Here is a 17,279-nt window from a genome sequence, read left to right as displayed (position 1 = left end):
TCATCTCAGTCCCAGCACCAAGCACAACGTCTGCAGAAAGCAGTGACTCGATACATTTTTTTGTTTCATTTGCCCAATTTGGTCAATAAAAAAAAAAAGCACTGTTATCCTGCACTAGAATTTCCAGCTGAATTCGCGGCCTGAGATCTGCTCTAGAAGGAAAAATAGACGTTAGCTCCGCGTCTCTGCAGACCGCGCAGTTCTAGGATGATGTAATTAACTTCTCCGGCCTCCAAGGTAGTTTGACGTTAGTTCAATTTTATTATATTTCAGAATTTTCTCTCAGGTTTTTCTTCCATTCCTCGGCTTCATTCAAAAATAGTTCCTAGACGAAGCCTTGACAGAGAAAGATGTTATTTGTGTCTCTGTTACATCTCAAATTATATTGAATTGTTTTCTCGATGCCAGCGCCCCGCCCTCGAAGTCCCCACTGCCGCAAACGCAGCCCAGGGATGGGCCAGGCGTTGTTCGTGGCAGCGCTGGTCCACTCTGCAGGGGCTGTAATGGGGGGCGCAGCCTCTCCCTGAGTGAAGCTGAGGACTTCCCACACCTGCTCCAGTCTTTCTGCCCTCTTGAAAACATTGTTTAAAGAAATACCTTGGGGAAGAAGAAGTCCAACTCTGTGGTTGATGCAGGAGCACGGGCGGGCTTTGCAATCAATAGGAAGCCACTTGGCGTCTTGAGAGCTGTCCTGGGAGGCAAACGGGGTCTCCTCTGGAATCCCACACAGCAAATGCAAAGGACAGGTGGGGACTTGCGGGGCGGTGGTTTCAGCGGATGCCTGAGTGTGTCTGGGATGAGTCAGGAGGCGTCAGAGGCCTGGACGGTGTCTGTCGCAGAAATGGGCCTCTGGTCAGCCCTAGGGGGTCAGAGCTGAGGGGTGGACGGTCCCTCAGAACCCACAGCTCAGGACCCACCCCAGCTATGAAACTCTCCCTGAGGTGGCTCTCCGTGTGCTGTGAGACGAGGGAGGACACAGGGGCAGGTCTCTGGCTGTCCTCCTCCTCCGTGTCTCAGCCCAGCAATCCGACTGTGCTTTCGACCTGGGTCACCTTTATTCCTGTCCCCTGATATCCCAAACATCAGTAAGTCTTGTCTATTTCACATCCTGGACGTCTCCGAAAGCCACTAAGTTTTCTCCATCTGGACCACTGGCACTGGCCCAAGCCACAAATGTCTGGCATCCGGGCAGGTGAAAAGCTCCATCCGTCAGACCTGTGCCCCCTGCCCACCCCTGAGGCCTTCCCTGGTGTCTATCACAATGCTACCTTCACATCATGTCTACGTTCCTCTGCCCTTTAAATCCATCTTGTATGGAGATAGGTTCCCCTAAGCCTGTTCGCTTGTAGTGCCATCTCGGTGGCCTAAAACCCCCATCTCTGCGATGATCCCATCAGAAGCCTGGACATCAGGCCAACTTCCTCTGTCCCCAGGTGCTGCTAGTTTTACTTCCCAAGTCCTTCCCAAGTGCACCCCTCTTTCCTAACATTTGTAATTCCCAAGGACTTCCCCTGCGCTCAGCTTCCAGAGGGTCTCCTACCTGCAGTCTGGCCTGGGTGACTCTCTGACACCCAAGTATGTGTTGCATTCTCCCTGGGAGATCTGCCCCGCTCCGACTGGACGCATCTCTAGCCAGTGCCTTGCTGGTCGCAGACAGCTGGCACACGGCAGGCTCCTGGCCTCTCCACCACGGCTCTAGCTGCTGCCTCCACCTGCACTGCTCAGCTCTCCTTCTCCAGAAGCCTTTCTCCCTGTGCTCGACCCTCTAGACTTGGTGGCAATGTCCCCACCTGCAGGAAGACACCTCTGAGCTGAGCTTCCTCACCTAGAATTGCTGAACATCTCCACAAGACATTAAAATTATCTGTTTTGTTCCTGCCATTAAGATTACACACGATCAAGGAAATAGTAAGTAAAGATGTGGTCAGAATGCAGAGAAATGTAGAACTCAGTGTATACCTAACATGCAGATAACCAATCCTAGAAGGTGGAAAAAAAAAAAAAAAGATAAAGTTGCACTCATGGCAAACCTGGCAAAAGGTTGACAATCACCATGGATGAGGAACTCACACATGAATGGCGGCTGTGGCCAGAGTGAGCACAGCACAGAGGCGCAAAGGCAGTGCGTGGAGCCACATGGGACAGCCGGGCGGATGAAAACCAAAGACAGCAATGCACAGGAGTGTTTGCCGTGGCTCCTGGCTTGTCTCCGGGCCTGCGAGTGCAGGATTGCTCATACGCGTGGATACCTCCAATTCTAGACTGCTCTTTCTGTCAATTCTAACTACTCTTTCTGTCAATTCTAGACTGCTCTTTCTGTCAATTCTAGATTGCTCTGTCAATTCTAGACTGTCAATTTTAGACTGCTCTTTCTATCAATTCTAACTACTCTTTCTGTCAGTTCTAGTCTGCTCTTTCTGTCAATTCTAGACTGCTCTGTCAGTTCTAGACTGCTCTTTCTGTCCATTCTAGACAGCTCTTTCTGTCAATTCTAGACTGCTCTTTCTGTCAATTCTAGACAGCTCTATCAATTCTAGACTGTTCTTTCTGTCAATTCTAGACAACTGTATCAATTCTAGTCTGCTCTTTCTGTCAATCCTAGACAGCTCTTTCTGTCAGTTCTAGATTGCTCTTTCTGTGCCACTTGTGGGGAGGATGGGAGTGAATTTCTAAAATATGTATTCATTTTGTCTTGGTACTGGCATTCTAATGATAAATATTAAGGTTATAATTCTAAGTAAAATAAAACTTTTATCCAAAGCTCTATGAACAGCTCAACAACTGAAATAATCTAAATGTCCAAAAATATGGAAAGATGACATGAACTGTGATGTAGCCATTGGATCAGTATTTGTGAGCTACTGGGTACGTATATGTGTATACATATGTGTTCATGTATATGAATGGGTATGCATACATATATTTTTAAAAATTTGGCCCCCACCCTAGAATCTGTAACCCTAAATGGGTTAGGAGACTCTGGCTTCTTTGTGTAAGTCTTGGGAGGAACTCTCTTATGTAGAGGTCAGAGCCCCAGTTTTCCAGCCCTCCTTGCAGAGAGAGAAAGGGCCATGGCCCAGGTCCTGCAGTCAATGCTCCCAGCAGAGTTGAGCAACCAGGGGCCGGCAAAGACCCTGGGAGGATGGCTTTGCTGAGAGCAGCAGTGGCAAATGGCTGAAGAACAGCTACTCTGCAGAGGCAGCAGCAGCACCCAGCATCCGTGGGACCAGCACAGGAAGGCAAGCTCCAGGATGAGTCTGGTGGCACAGGGGTTCTGTCTCTCTGTGGTTCTGTCTCAGGGGTTCTGTGTCTCTCTGTGGTTCTGTCTCAGGGGTTCTGTCTCTCTCTGTGGCTCTGTCTCAGGGGTTCTGTGTCTCTCTGTGGCTCTGTCTCAGGGGTTCTGTGTCTCTCTGTGGCTCTGTCTCAGGGGTTCTGTGTCTCTCTGTGGTTCTGTCTCAGGGGTTCTGTGTCTCTCTGTGGCTCTGTCTCAGGGGTTCTGTCTCTCTCTGTGGTTCTGTCTCAGGGGTTCTGTGTCTCTCTGTGGTTCTGTCTTAGGGGTTCTGATCCTATGCAGTGACCCTGAGTTTGTGGCCACCACACCTCGTTTCTCAGCCCTTCTAGAAGGGCTGCAAGCTATGCAAGAGGAATATATTTCTCTCTCTCTCTTTTTTTTTTTTTTTTTGCTTAAATGGCTGGACTTGCTTTCTGTTGCTTGCATGTCAGAAGGCTGTCTGAGTGTTCTGGTTTGGCCTCCCAAAGTTTATGGGGAAATCGTTATGATACAGTGCTTAGTAAAAATTAGTACTAAACAGCTAAACAATAAATTATAATAGTAAACAAAACTAAAATTGACTGAGAAACATAGCAGCAAAAATTCTACAATCTATATTAGCAAATCACAGCCAGAGATATATAAAAAAGGGTAATATGTCTTGGCCAAGTGGAATTTACCCAAAAACTATAAAATTGGTTTAAGATCAAGAAAAAAAATCAATGGATGAAATCTACCACCTTATTAGAATAAAGCAGGGGAGCGATCATATTTCAGGAAAAAAAAATGTCAATCAATTTATGATAACTCATAGTAAACTAGAATAGAAAAAAAAAATGTCCTTAATTCTGTGAGGGGCATCTACAAATAAAACCTATTGCAAATATTATAGTTAAGGTCAAAGTACTGAAGCTCTCCACCCGTGATGGTTAACTTCCTGTGTCTATTCGGCTAGGTTACAGTGCTCAATTATTTGGTCAAACAGCAGTCAAGGTGTTACCATGAAGGCATTTTTCGGTGTGATTAATATTTAAAATAGTAGACTTTGAATAAAGCAGTTGACCTTCTACAATGTGGGTGGGCCTTGTCTAATCAGTTGAACACTTAAGAATCAAGACTGTTTCCTGATAAAGAAGGAATTCTAACCCCAGATGGCAACAAGGAAGCCCTGCCAGAGTTTCCAGGCTGCCAGCCTACCCTACAAATTTCAGACTCGCCAGCCTCTAGAATTGTGTGAGCCATTTTCCTTAATATCTCTATCTATCTATCTGTCTATCTATCTATCTATCTAATCTATCTATCTATCATCTATCTACCCACCTATCTATCCATCTATCTATCCATCTATCATCTATCTATCTCCATCTGGACTATTAGCTCTGTTTTTCTGGAGAACTCCAACACAGACGTGGGGACAGAGATTGGTTCTAGAGGAAGAAAATCTAAGACTGAGCCTTCTGAATTTGTTCTAAGGTTTCTGGAATTTGGTTATCTAAACTGATTAGGTTTAAACCATGATTAATTCTGTTTCCAATAGTGAGGAGAGCACTAATAGTCTGTGGTGTTGAGTAAAAAAATTATGCCAGACATTTGTTAAAAAATGGCAAGAATGAATGTATTAAAAATGGCCGCAATGGAGGAGAGAAATTGAATTCAACTCTGACTACAGCAAAGACAGCTGGAGACTTGAACCAACAGGCATAGTGAGAAGATCAATAGACGGAAAACTAGCAAGAGGAAGTTGATGAGGTAGCAAGCTTTGGGGGATTCTTGCTAAACTGACTCAATAGGATGCTTCACAAGGCAGGGAGAGGTCCTCAGATATCAAGAGCGAGGAGGGGGGTGGAATTTGATAATGGAGGGGAGGATTCTTGTTAAACTATCTTAGCAGGATTCTTTGCTAAAACTGAGCTGGTAAGGGGAGCAGGCTCAGGCCAAGGCCTCATTGAGAAGAGGGCTCTGAGGAGCCTGACTGAAGTTTGGTCGAGAAGGGAGTCCTGGTCCATGCATGAAGTGGCAAGAGAGAAATGCAGAATATCACCATGGGATGCTCCTAATTCAATACTCCTAAGAGTCAAGGTTCTGGGGGCCTGTGTATACTATACTTTTGAGCATTCTTGTCCAAATAACAAGTATATTGAGATTCACTGGTTTCTCCTAATGTTGATGGACAAAGTGGGGAAAGAAACGGATGAGCTCAGGGACTAGAATTCCCAGCTCAATCACTACACAAATAACCTGAAAGCTTCCATGTCTGCCCTGAAAGAAACCCTTCCCTCCTGTAGCTGCAGGGCTGAGAGTGAAACCCAAACCCAGAGTCTCATTCTGTATGTGGCTGATTTACAACTGCAAATTGACCTCCCAGCCTCACAGGGCTGTTTCCTGTTAAAATGAGCGCATTCGTTCCTAAAATCAGGAATAAGCCAACAACGTTTCACTGTGGCCACTCACATTCAACATTGTACTGGAGACCCTTGGCAGTGCTATGTGGAGAAAAATGAAAAGAGATACAAAAACTAGAAAGAGAGAAAGAAGTAATATCTTTGTAGATGACATGATTATGTGTGAAGAAAATTCAAGGAAGTCTATAAGCAAGCCATTAGATTTAATTAGTGAATTTATCAAGGCCAATATAAAAGCTAAATATTATTTCCATATACTTGTAACAAACAATTAAACAGTTATTTTAAAAGGTACTATCTACAGTTGCATTGAAAATTAAATATCGACTGACATATGTGCAAGAAATCCACATTAAAGAAAAATAAACATTGCCAAGAGAAACTAAGAGGGTCTAAATAAATGTGGAGATGTACCATCTTCATGGATTGGAAGACGCAGTATCAACATGTCAGTTCCTTCCACATTGAGCTACAGATTCATTATAATTTCATTTAAAACTCCTTTATATTTCTTTTGTAGAAACATCTAAGGTGATTTTAAAGTGAACAAGGAAAGTCAAGTGATACAGAAGAGATAAGACAACCAGTGGGAGAAATAACTCATTGGAAGACCAACCACCAAACTCCAAGACTCTCTGTAAAGCCAAAGCAATGTAGACACCATGGTATTAGCATGAAGTTAGACAAACGAATCAATGGAACAGAACGTGAAGGCCTGAAATAGACCCACACATATGCCGAATATTCATCAGAGAAAGGAAGGGTGCCTCAGTAAATTGCCTTAGTCAATCCCCGTGGAAAAAGGAATCTTCATTTCTACTTCATGCCATTGATTTGAAGTGATCATTGTCCTAACATGTCAAAGCAAAAATAAAAAGCATTTAGAGGAAAACAAAATAGGACAGCAAGACCACATCTCTCTGACGCTTACCTTCTTTCAAAGGGCTCAGCTGATTAGGTCAGGCTTACCTAGGCAATCGCTTTTGATTAACTCAGAGTAAACGGATTAATAGGTAATCACTGGAGTAATTTCCCGTCACATTCACAGCCCCGGCTTCCCACACACACTGGTGGAGAGGAGCTTATTCAGAGGGTGTACTCTGGGGCAGGAATCTTGGAGGTCACCTTAGAATTCTGTCTAGCACAGACATTGTGTCCAAAACATGCTGATTTCTCAAATATATGGCTATTGAGTGTGAAAGCGTCTGCTAAATACCTGAAGTCAAAACTAATGAGCCTAGAGTAATTGCAATCGACAGTGGCCTGCTGTGTTTCTTGCAGGAGTGGAGCTCAGAATTCAGGGCCCCTCGATCATCTGCAGGTGTGTGGGGTCAGCCAGGGTCCACCCAGGACTGGGCTGTCGTGAGCTGGCCTGGGGGCCGGAGGTGCTGGGACGGCCTCCAGGATGTGAACGTCCACCTTGCGATCCGTGGAGGGAGCTGCCTGGTTTTGAGCCGGACAAGTTGAGTTCCCTCCCCTTTCCTTATTCACTTCACTGGAGGAATGATGTGCCACCAGGGTCTCTGCTCCAGCCTGTCTGGGTGGAGAGGGCCAGTGATGGATAACGGTGGAGGGGAGTGGCCCCAGGGTGCCCACAGTGCTAGCATCTGTGTTGTGGGGGTGCAGAGGGGCAAGTCCTGGACTGGTGGGCTTGGGGCCAAGAGGACCTGGGGCAGAAAAGAAGCCCCCACAGTGCCGACCACCCACGTGAAAAGAGGAATAAGAGCTCTTCTAGCTTCCGCAGGTGTTGGGTCAGGACGCACGGGGGCTCCATTAAAGGAAAGGCAGGCTGAGGGGCCAGCTGTGAACTCTGGGGTCATGACTGACCCATGGAACAGACGGGCTCAGGGGCCAGGCAGGCAGAAGCCAGGACAGACCTGTCCTCCAGGGGAGGGTGACGTGTGAGGTCTGAACTCCAGTGTGGGGGAGAGGGGCACATTCCTGACCCCACCTCTCCCTTCCTCCCCCTGGGTCGAGGAGAGGACCTTTCAGTGTGAGTGGGGAGGGGCTGAGACACGGGCTCCCCCGGCCTGGGGCTCTGTGGCCACTGTGCAGACTCTGCACAGACCTTCCGGGTCCTGAGTGGCCCTTGGCCAGAAGCAAATCTGTGTAGACAGGAGCTCATGGTGAGATTGAGACTTTATTTAGAAAAAAAAAACTCAACAAGCAAGAGAACATGACAAATTCTTGCTACCATAGTAACTAAGATGGCTGGAAGGATGAACCAGGGGAAGAGCCTGGAGGACCAGCACAATTGTCTGCTGCCTCATCTCCCGAGACCCCAGATGCCTCCTGCCGCCGCTTTCTCCCAAGTTCCCAACCTGGCAGTGGGGAGGGGGCTGGCTTGTTAAAAATGGTTTTGATCCTGACCTCCATGCTCCGTGCCCACCACAAAGCAGCCTCCCACAAGCCAGCCTCCCACAAAGCAACCTTCAAAGTCCCTGCCCAGCTTGGGGCTTTCCCCAAGACCCTTCCTTTGTTGTCCTGCTGCCCTGGTTTTCTGCTTAAAGCCATATCATGTGTGACCTTTCCGTTGGGGCCCATGGTGCAGGGGCACGCTGGGCCTCCTTCTCCATTCAGAGAGCTCACTCCTCAGAACACCGCTGCCAGTCCTTGTTCCTCCTCCCGCGCTGAGGACCGCAGCCTACGTTTCCTTGGGGCTGGGCCCGTGAGAACCAGACACCAGGGTCTCTGTGAGGAGATGGGGTCAGTGGGTTCTGAAGGCACAGCGCTGTGTCCAGCTGGGGGACAGAGGAGGTGAAATCAGAGAGAAAAAGGCTGCGTGTCACGGCTTCAGGGGCCCCAGACCATGAGAAGGACCCCAGACCATGAGGAAGGACCCCAGACCATGAGGAAGGACCCCAGGCCAGGAGGAAGGACCCCAGACCATGAGGAAGGACCCCAGGCCAGGAGGAAGGACCCCAGACCACGAGGAAGGACCACAGGCCAGGAGGAAGGGAATTGTTGTCAATGCAGCAATGAGGACATGGGCGTTCAGATGAGGAATTATGAGCTGCAAAGTGGAGGGTGCACAGGGCCACAGCCCAGCAGTCCCGGAAAGGCTGGCAAGGAAGCTGTGAATCCTGAAACGTAGAACAGAGTCAGCCAGGGACCAACCAGGAAGAGCCTTCCCCGCAGAGAACCCCACACCACCAGAGAGACCAGTGCAGACAGAGCGAGAACCTGGCAGAGACCTTCCCCACAGAGAAACCTCAGACCATCAAAGAGGTAATTGCAGACAGAGTGAGACAGAGCAGAGAACTTCCCCACAGAGAACCCCATGCCACCTAAGAAACCAATGCAGACGGAGGGAGAACCTGGCAGAGGCCTACCCCACAGAGCATCCCCGCATCACCAGAGAGACCAGTGCAGACAGACCGAGAACCTGGCAGAGAGGGGCCCAGCATATCAGTCACCAGGAACCCCTGCATCAAGTGACAGCGAGACCCCTTGGCACAGCCACCTGGATGCTACAGGAAAGGGAGTGAGTTGAGCCCTGACTCTGGGCTCTGCTGGGTGCTGGGGAGCCGGGAGCCCTGACTCAGCTCTGCCGGGTGCTGGGGAGCCGGGAGCCCTGACTCTGAGCTCTGCCGGGTGCTGGGGAGCCAGGAGCCCTGACTCTGAGCTCTGCCGGGTGCTGGGGGGCCGGGAGCCCTGACTCTGAGCTCTGCCGGGTGCTGGGGAGCCAGGAGCCCTGACTCTGAGCTCTGTTGGGTGCTGGTGAGTCGGGAGCCCTGACTCTGAGCTCTGCCGGGTGCTGGGGAGCTGGGAGCCCTGACTCAGCTCTGCTGATAAGCAGGTGACGGGACCCACACCTTCGAGGGCTTTTGGCGTTACCTGCTTTCTTTAAATATACGCATGTGGTGTCCTCAGAGGACCCAGTCTTAGGGTTGTGTCCAAAGAAATGCCCACCAAAAACAGACAAAAGAATGTTCACAGTAGCCTGCCTATTGCCAAAAAATAGAATCACCTCAAATGTATACTCAAAACGAGGTTTCAAAAAAGGTAATTGAAGGCCAGGCACGGTGGCTCACACCTGTAATTCCAGCACTTTTGCAGGACCAGGAGGAAGGATCACTTGCAGTTCAAGGCCAGAGGGGCAACATAGTGAGACCCCATCGAAAGAAAGAAAGAGGGAGGAAAGGAAGGAAGGAAGGAAGGGAGGGAGGGAGGGAGGAACGAAGGGAGGGAGGGAGGAAGGAAGGAAGAAGGAAGGAAGAAGGGAGGAAGAAGAGAGGAAGGAAGAAGGAAGGAAGAAGGAAGAAAGGGAGAAAGGAAGGAAGAAGGGAGGAAGGAAGAAGAGAGGAAGGAAGGAAGAAGGAAGGAAGGAAGAAGCTAGGAAGGAAGGAAAGAAGGAAGGAAAGAAGGAAGCAGGGAGGAAGGAATGAAGGGAGGGAGGGCGGGGACGGGAAGGTGAATAAGACCCGGTGGCTTCAGGGCTCAAAGGGAACTTGAGTTTAGGATGTTGCTCATGTCCTCCCGTCCGCAGGAGAAAGGAGTGGGGAGGTGAGAGAGGGAGGGAGGGGAGGGGAGAAAGGGAAAGGGAGGGAGGGAGACGGGGGGAGGGGCCAGAGAGAAGCAGGGGAGGGGAGGGGAGGGAGGAAGGCAGAGGAGGGAAGGGAAGGAGGCCGGGAGGGGAGGGAGGCTGGCAGGGGAGGGAGGACCCTGGAGGCAGGTTCACTAGCTGGCAGTGAGGGAGAGCACCATGAGGGAACAAACGGCAGGGGCAGCTGGGTTGGGAAGGAGGGCGTCCCTTGGCTGCCTGGAGGGCCCCGCGGGTGACCTGGGCACCTGCCACCGCCATCTCCTGGAGGAGGAGAGCCCCTCACATCCTGACAGTGTCTGACAGGCTGAGGTCCCAGACCTGGATCCAGGGGCAGACAGGCCTGCAGGGCTATGCAGTGACCAACATCAGCCTCCGTCCAGGGCCCGGCCAGGTGCCTTTGGCTGGGACCTGGCTGTGCGGCCACAGAGCAGAGGAGCCCGGCCAGAGAGACCAAGGGGAGGCAAACGGGACCCCACCGGGCTCCAGAACCCACCCTGCTCCCTCCACACGGCTGGGCCTGGGCAGGTCGGCAGCTCTGGCTGGAGTCTGGAGGCTGAAGCGAGTCGGGGCTCAAGGCTCCTCCTGCTCTGTTCGCTCCCTGGTCCCCTTGAGTGTCTGGCTCCTGCCGGTTTTCCCAGGAGACCCCAGGCCGGCTGCAGGAGGCTGGGGTTGGACCCGCCATCGAGCTGAATCCACTCGCCTCCGAGAGCTCTGCTCAGGGCCCTCTGGGTGCCGCTGTCCACACAAGGCCGGCTCCGTTTCTGCCTCCCTGCCCGACTCAGGGAGGGTTGGGTCACGGTAGCGAGGCCCTGGGGTGCTCAGCATGAGCCAGTGAGTTTCTGGGCAGCAGGAACGTCGCCTCCAAGGACCCCTGGCCTCGGCCCCAGGAGGATGAGTTTCCCAACGCTGAGGCCAACACTGTCTGGAGCCCTGAGGAGGCCCCGGTGACAGATACCAGGACGGGTGCAGCCTCCACCACCCTCACCTCCCCAAAGCATCTGGTCTCAGACAGGGAATCGCAGCCGAGGGCCAGGGTCCCAGGAGGATCAAAGGGGGGACCTCCCAGGGTGGCCGCCTGTGACCCACACTGCTTCCAAACCACCAGGGGCAGTGCGTCTGCCCCCACGGCTTGTGCCACCAGGAGAGGCCGGGCCATCCATCTGGGTTTAATTTGGAAATTAGGCAGTGTTCAAGTTCCATTATGTGGCAGAATTAGCCGCGGAAGCCAGGGCAGCGTCGCGCGTGGGGAATGAGCTATGGCTTCGTTAATCAGGGGAGACAGCGCTGGGAACCAGGAGGCTGGCGAGGTCACCGGAGGAAGGAGAGGCTGCAGCCGCGTGGGGTGCCGGACACCTGGGCTCTGCCTCGCTGCCGGCTGCCTGGTGTGGCGGCTCCCAACTCCGGCTCCCAGCTCCGGCCGGCCCGTCTCCGGGACACTCCCGGGTATGGGATATTTGTCCTTTACCCTGCTCCTCCGTCCCGAAGCCAGTCTCCCCTCCCCAGACCTGACTCCATTCCAGGAACCCCCACGCAAGGGGCAGGTGGGCCATCTGAGGGGGAGGTTGGGATCTGTGCTGGGTGACAGGGGCTTAAACCACCATCCGTGGCAATGCTGGAGGACAGGACAGGACTCAGCGTGTCCGGGGAAAGCCGGTGCAGCCCAGCCCTGAGGGCCTCAGAGGGCAGCGCCCCGGGAATCTGAGCCTGAGGAAGGACAGTGACAGGGGCGGGGAGGGAGACAAAATGTGGCAAGGGAGGGAAGTGACAGGGAACCACCGCCTCCTCCTGCGCCTCCTTCCACGGGTCAGCCTCGAGGGAGGGGCCACTCCCAACCTCCCAGAGGCAGGACTTGTCCCCACGCTGGGCCTGTGTGTCCCACTGGAGGCAGGACTTGTCCCCACGCTGGGCCTGTGTGTCCTGGCTGCGTTGTGCTGACCTGGTGTGGGCAGCCCCTGAGTACTGAGAGACCCTCACCCACAGGGCCCCTGCCAAGGTGGCTTCCCCGACCCCTGGAGGGTGACGGTTGCCTCTGTGCTGTGCCCCTCTCTGGACAGGCCACACAGCCAGCTCCTCCTGCCTGCCTGGTCTGGGTACCATTGGCAAGCTGTGCCAGGACCACCCACCCCAGGGCCTGTGGAGTGGCCTGAAGGTCTGGGTCACTGGGGCTCCCCCTTCTGCAACCTGCTGTGACGGGGGAGCTGCTCTGACAGAGGAGGGGAGGGTGTCGGATTGGGGTGGCCTGGGAAGGCCATAGTGGGGACACGGGCACACAGCGGGGACACGGGCACACAGCGGGGACACGGGCACACAGCGGGGACACGGGCACACAGAGGGGAGATGTCCACTGTTGGAAGACGGAGACAGCTTGGAGGGAGGCAGTCACAGGCCGCAGAGCACCAGGAGCCGCCAGCATTGGGAAGGGCCCTCAGGTCCCCGGGGGCGCAGCCCATCCTTGCCTTGGTCTCAGGTTTCTCCCTGTGAACTGTGAGAGGAGGGATCTGTTTTCACCTGGCCCGTGCTGCTCCCTGAAGGCTCTCTGTGGTGGCTGCTCGGCCTCAGGCTGACCTTTGATCTGCCCGAGGAAGAAGCCCTTCTTGGGGGCAGGGTCTCTGCAGCCCCCCAGGCCAGCCCCTCTCAGCAGCAGGCCCGCTGCACTGGGACACCCTCTGCTCCCTGAAGAGAGGTCTGCTGCAGGGGAGGCAGGATGACCCCCTGACTGGGCTGAGGCTGGGGGTTGGGAGTGGAGTGGACTCAGCCCGGAAAGCCCCCCAAGCCCCCTGCCGGTCCTCTAAGGGGAAAGCCAGCCCCTGTGCATGGCCTGGCATTCCACCAATCTCCAGGTGTGCACCCCCACCGCTGGGCCCGCAGGGAGGAGGGCTCTGTGTGCCTGCCACGCCTCCTCCCTCCCCCACAGGCCCGCTAGGGCTTCAGAGGGGTCATCTCCTCCTTATGTATGTGGGTCTTGCCATCTGGCTGCAGCTCCCAGAGGAACTCCTCCCCATTCTCCGCTTTTAGGAGACCGCTCCCCTCCCTGTCACCCCCTCCCAGGGCCTTGTCTCACTACGGATTTGCTTCTGTATCTTAGGGTGTGAAGATGCACCTGCCCCCCGTAGCCGTGCTAAGTGAGTTGCCCTCCCCGAGGCCCACCAGCTGAGGGGATTGGGGACCCCTAGGGTTCCAAGGACCAGGAGAGGACAGCGTCAGAGATCAAGCCGCAGGCTGGCTCAGGGCCCCAGGAGGCTGCCTTGTGCTCATACCTGGCAGACGCTGGTGCCCCCGCCCGTGTTGGCCACTCCCTGAGTGGATGCTCTTCCCAGCACCTGGAACTCCGGGGGAGGGAGGTTCAGGCTGCATGGGCGGGTTGCACCGCATAAGAGCTGGCAGGTGGTGTGGACACTTCACCTCTGCTGCAGTTCTCTAACTTGTTGGTGGCCAAGGAGTGACCGTCTTACCAGCCAGTGGGCCTGGGATAGCCCCTCCTCCCATTCCAGGCTCCCTCTGGGCCGGGCTAAGGGCTGAGCACAGGCGTTGAGTCCGGGAGTGGAGCAGACGTGACGCGTGCAGCCTCCCGCAGGTGTGGACTTTGGGGTCCCTTCCTGAGCCCCTGCCATCGTCATCACAGAGCTGCCCCAGGACCTGTGAGACCAGGAAGCTCCTGGTGCCCAGAAGACCTGCTGGTTGCTCCCGTCACGTTCCCTGCACACACCTGCACTGATGCGATGCTTAGCAGGGTCCTGCCAAGAACCCCAGGCCAGGGCTGCAGGGACAGTGAATCACAGGGCTGTTAGTGCCCAAGAGAGCAGACGGTGTTGATTCAGTAGTGGGGAGAAGCGGGGACCCCATAACTGGACCCTCCTGGCCCTCACTGGACCCTCCTGGCCACCCCCCTCCATTGGTGCAGGCCGAGGGATCAGTTGCAATGGTCTCAGGCCCACAGGTGCCTGCTGGGACCACCCGCTCTCAGTGCTCCTGCCCACGGAATACACCAACAATGTGGGCTCAAGCCCTTCACTGTCTCCCATCCTCACCTCTGATGTAGAAATAATAACAGAACCCTGGGCAACAGTTCTGGTTTGTTTTGCCTTTCATTTTTGGGCTCAGTGAGACTCTAGGAAAAGCTTTGCAGGGTGCAGGTAAGGTGGGAGGAGGGGCTACCCACAGGTCTTTAGTCAGTGCCGTCCCAAGGCCTCAGCACCCTGTGCAAAGTATCTCGTGAGGAAGACGCTCTCCTACAGACTCCCAAAGCTGGAGACATCACTGGGGGCTTCCTTCCCCGACCTAGCAGTAACTGTGGGGACCCTAAGCAGGGGCAGGGAGGTGGGTGCCCCTGAGAATCAGCCTTGAAGGGGTCCTTCTTGACCAGGCTTCTCCCCGCTGCAGGGGAGACCTCAGGGCCCCGGGGACCCAGGAAGGCCAGGGCCCGGGGAGGGTGGGGGTCCTTCCTGGGTGAAGTCTCCCCGGGGGGCTGGGGAGTGTGGGGAGGTTGGGGGTCCTTCCTGGGTGGGGGCTCCCCGAGAAAGCACCAAGAGGAGAGTGGACATGCGGCACCCTGGTGTTCACTTCTCTCTTTTCCTTTCAGAACCCACTTTGGGGCAGTGGGGCCAGGACGCCCCCTTCTCGGGTGGTCTCATGTCCTCAGGAGACTTTGCTCTGGGGGAAGGCGGGGTCTCAGGTGCAGGAGAGGAGCTGGTGGTGGTTCAGGACTGAAGGGACTCACGGTGCCTGCTGGCTTTCCAGGACAAGAAGGACATCCCGGGGGAGAGCACGCAGGGCCCGAAACACCGTGGGCAGCTCACTGGGATGGGCTGGGGTGTGCAGGCCCATCAGGGAGGGGTCTTGGCGGCGGTGGGGGGTCGCCCAGTCTTCAGGGATTCTCCCTGCTCCTTTGAGGACACGTTGACCATGGTGGGGGGCGGAGAGAATTGCCCAGGAGGCACCGGCCCAGCGGGAGCCCCTTCCTGTGCTCAGGAACCTCACAGTCCAGTATAGAAGATGTCGTGTTCAATTATTCCGTGAAAAAAGCCAGGGGTTTCCACAATTCAACACCCATTAGCTGATAATTCCGCACAGATTCTCATCTAACGTGACCGTATTTTACACAAATTACTTCGGATAAGAATTCAGTCCTTAATAACATTGATCTTCATAAAATGGTCACCCAGCATCTTGTCTAGGGCTCCTGTACTTCCGGTTGAAGTTACAAATCAAAGTGTGAGACGGCTACAGATGACCTCGTGGTCCGGAGCCCACGGCGGACGCGTCGTAGGCCTGGGTTTCTAAGGGCACCATCTGCAGAGCTCCTGGGACAGCATGGAACCCATGCCTACGTTTCCGCACTGGGGAAACCCTGCAGCCCCCACCCCACGAACCCTCGGTGACGGGCGAGTGCCTTGTGCCTGCCACTGGCCCCTGTGGGTCCACTCAGCTCCTCCCACCCTCCTCCATACAGTCTGGGGACCTGCTGTTTCCCGGATACTTTGGGAAGAGACTGACAGGTTCCTGGACGGTGAGGGGCCTCGTGAGTGCCGCCGACCCCGTGATAGGCACCCACAGGCCCTTGGAGGAAGATTCATTGTGTGGCTCCGCGACACGGCAGGGCCATTGCCCTAATACGTTATCAGGCTTGTTGAAATATCAATTTTGCACATGGCTTCACACGGCTGCCTGCGGCCCTGCTCAAGCCTATTACTTAATTCTTCTGTCATTAAGAAATCCAATCTCTGACTCCAATGGCATTGGAGGGGGTGAGGGGAGGCGCTGGCTAATAGACCTCGAACCATCTGCTAATTGCGGTTCCTCAAACCCCGAGTGAAGATGAAAGGGAATGAGGGAGGTAATGGAAAAGCACCAAGGTGCCCTGACAAGGCCCAGACAGTCTCATGCAGTCCAGGCACCCACCGGCTCCCTTTCTGAGCTCAGACACTGAAGTGTGGCTCTGCATGCAAGATTCCAGAGTTCCTCACAGCTCTGCACACAAAATTTCCACAGCCCCTCCTGCTCTGCACACACAACCCTCCCCATGTGCACACGCAATTTCCACAGCCCCTCACAGCTCTGCACACACAATTCACACATCCCCTCCCACTCTGCACACACGATTTCCACAGCTCCTCCCTGCTCTGCACACACGATTTCCACAGCTCCTCCCTGCTCTGCACACACGATTTCCACAGCCCCTCCCACTCTGCACACACGATTTCCACAGCCCCTCCCTGCTCTGCACGCACAATTTCCACAGCCCCTCCCACTCTGCACACATGATTTCCACAGCGCCTCCCACTCTGCACACATAATTCACACAGCCCCTCCCACTCTGCACACACGATTTTCTCAGCCCCTCTCCACTTCCAGGGGCTTTCTGTCCAAGCTGCTCAGGCCCTAGTGTCCTGCCAGGGGATCCAATGGCAGCTCCACCAGGGAGGGACCAGAGGATGCTGACACCCCTTTCTGCTGGGTGGCTGTGCCTCCTGAACCCTCAGTAGCCTCAACTCAGTGGGGTGGGCGTTCCTTCAAATGCCCCTGCCCCAGATCTGAGATAGCTCCTCTCCTCTCCTCTCTCCAGGAGGCCCTTGAAGCAGTCGATGACTTTGTACGGCTCCGACCCTTTGTCCTCCTCCTCCAGAGGGAGGCCTGTCGACAGCAGTTTTCCATATCTCAAGCCCCTTTATAACTGAGGACATTAATTTCTCTCTCCATCCTGTTGGCTCCATGCTAAGCAGGCCCCAGTCCTTACCCTAAGACGCTTGTGTTGGCCAACCATTCATCATTTCCCCAGTCCTTACCCTAAGACGCTTGTGTTGGCCAACCATTCATCATTTCCATCTCTCTTCTGAGCCCTTTCCAACCAAGGGCTTCGTTTTGGCGCGCCTTGACGAAGTTGTCCATGATCTCATCAACATCTAATCAGAGCCAAATGAAACAAGGGCAGATTGTATAAGAATAATTCCCAACGTAAATGACCGTAAACAACTAATTTTTTCTGTGATTCAACACACGGCTCCCTCCTCATCCCTTGCAGGGACTGTGGCCTTAGCTCTGTGAATACAAGCGCGTGGCTCCC

At 54.0% G+C, this 17,279-nt stretch overlaps 1 long non-coding RNA gene across 1 annotated transcript; it reads right to left on the bottom strand.

Annotated features, from left to right (window-relative positions):
- Positions 1–240: 240 nt before the first annotated feature.
- On the bottom strand, positions 241–6,634 carry LOC135965300 (uncharacterized). The gene is made up of 3 exons (XR_010578203.1): positions 6,605–6,634; positions 598–791; positions 241–336 (listed from the first exon to the last, which is right to left on the bottom strand). It is a non-coding gene; the product is annotated as an uncharacterized lncRNA (long non-coding RNA).
- Positions 6,635–17,279: the final 10,645 nt, after the last annotated feature.

Source organism: Macaca fascicularis, chromosome 10, assembly GCF_037993035.2.
Source record: "Macaca fascicularis isolate 582-1 chromosome 10, T2T-MFA8v1.1".
Classification (NCBI taxonomy): domain Eukaryota; kingdom Metazoa; phylum Chordata; class Mammalia; order Primates; family Cercopithecidae; genus Macaca; species Macaca fascicularis.
The sequence above is the reverse complement of the archived record's forward strand: the minus strand, read 5'-3'. Positions and strand labels throughout refer to the sequence as shown.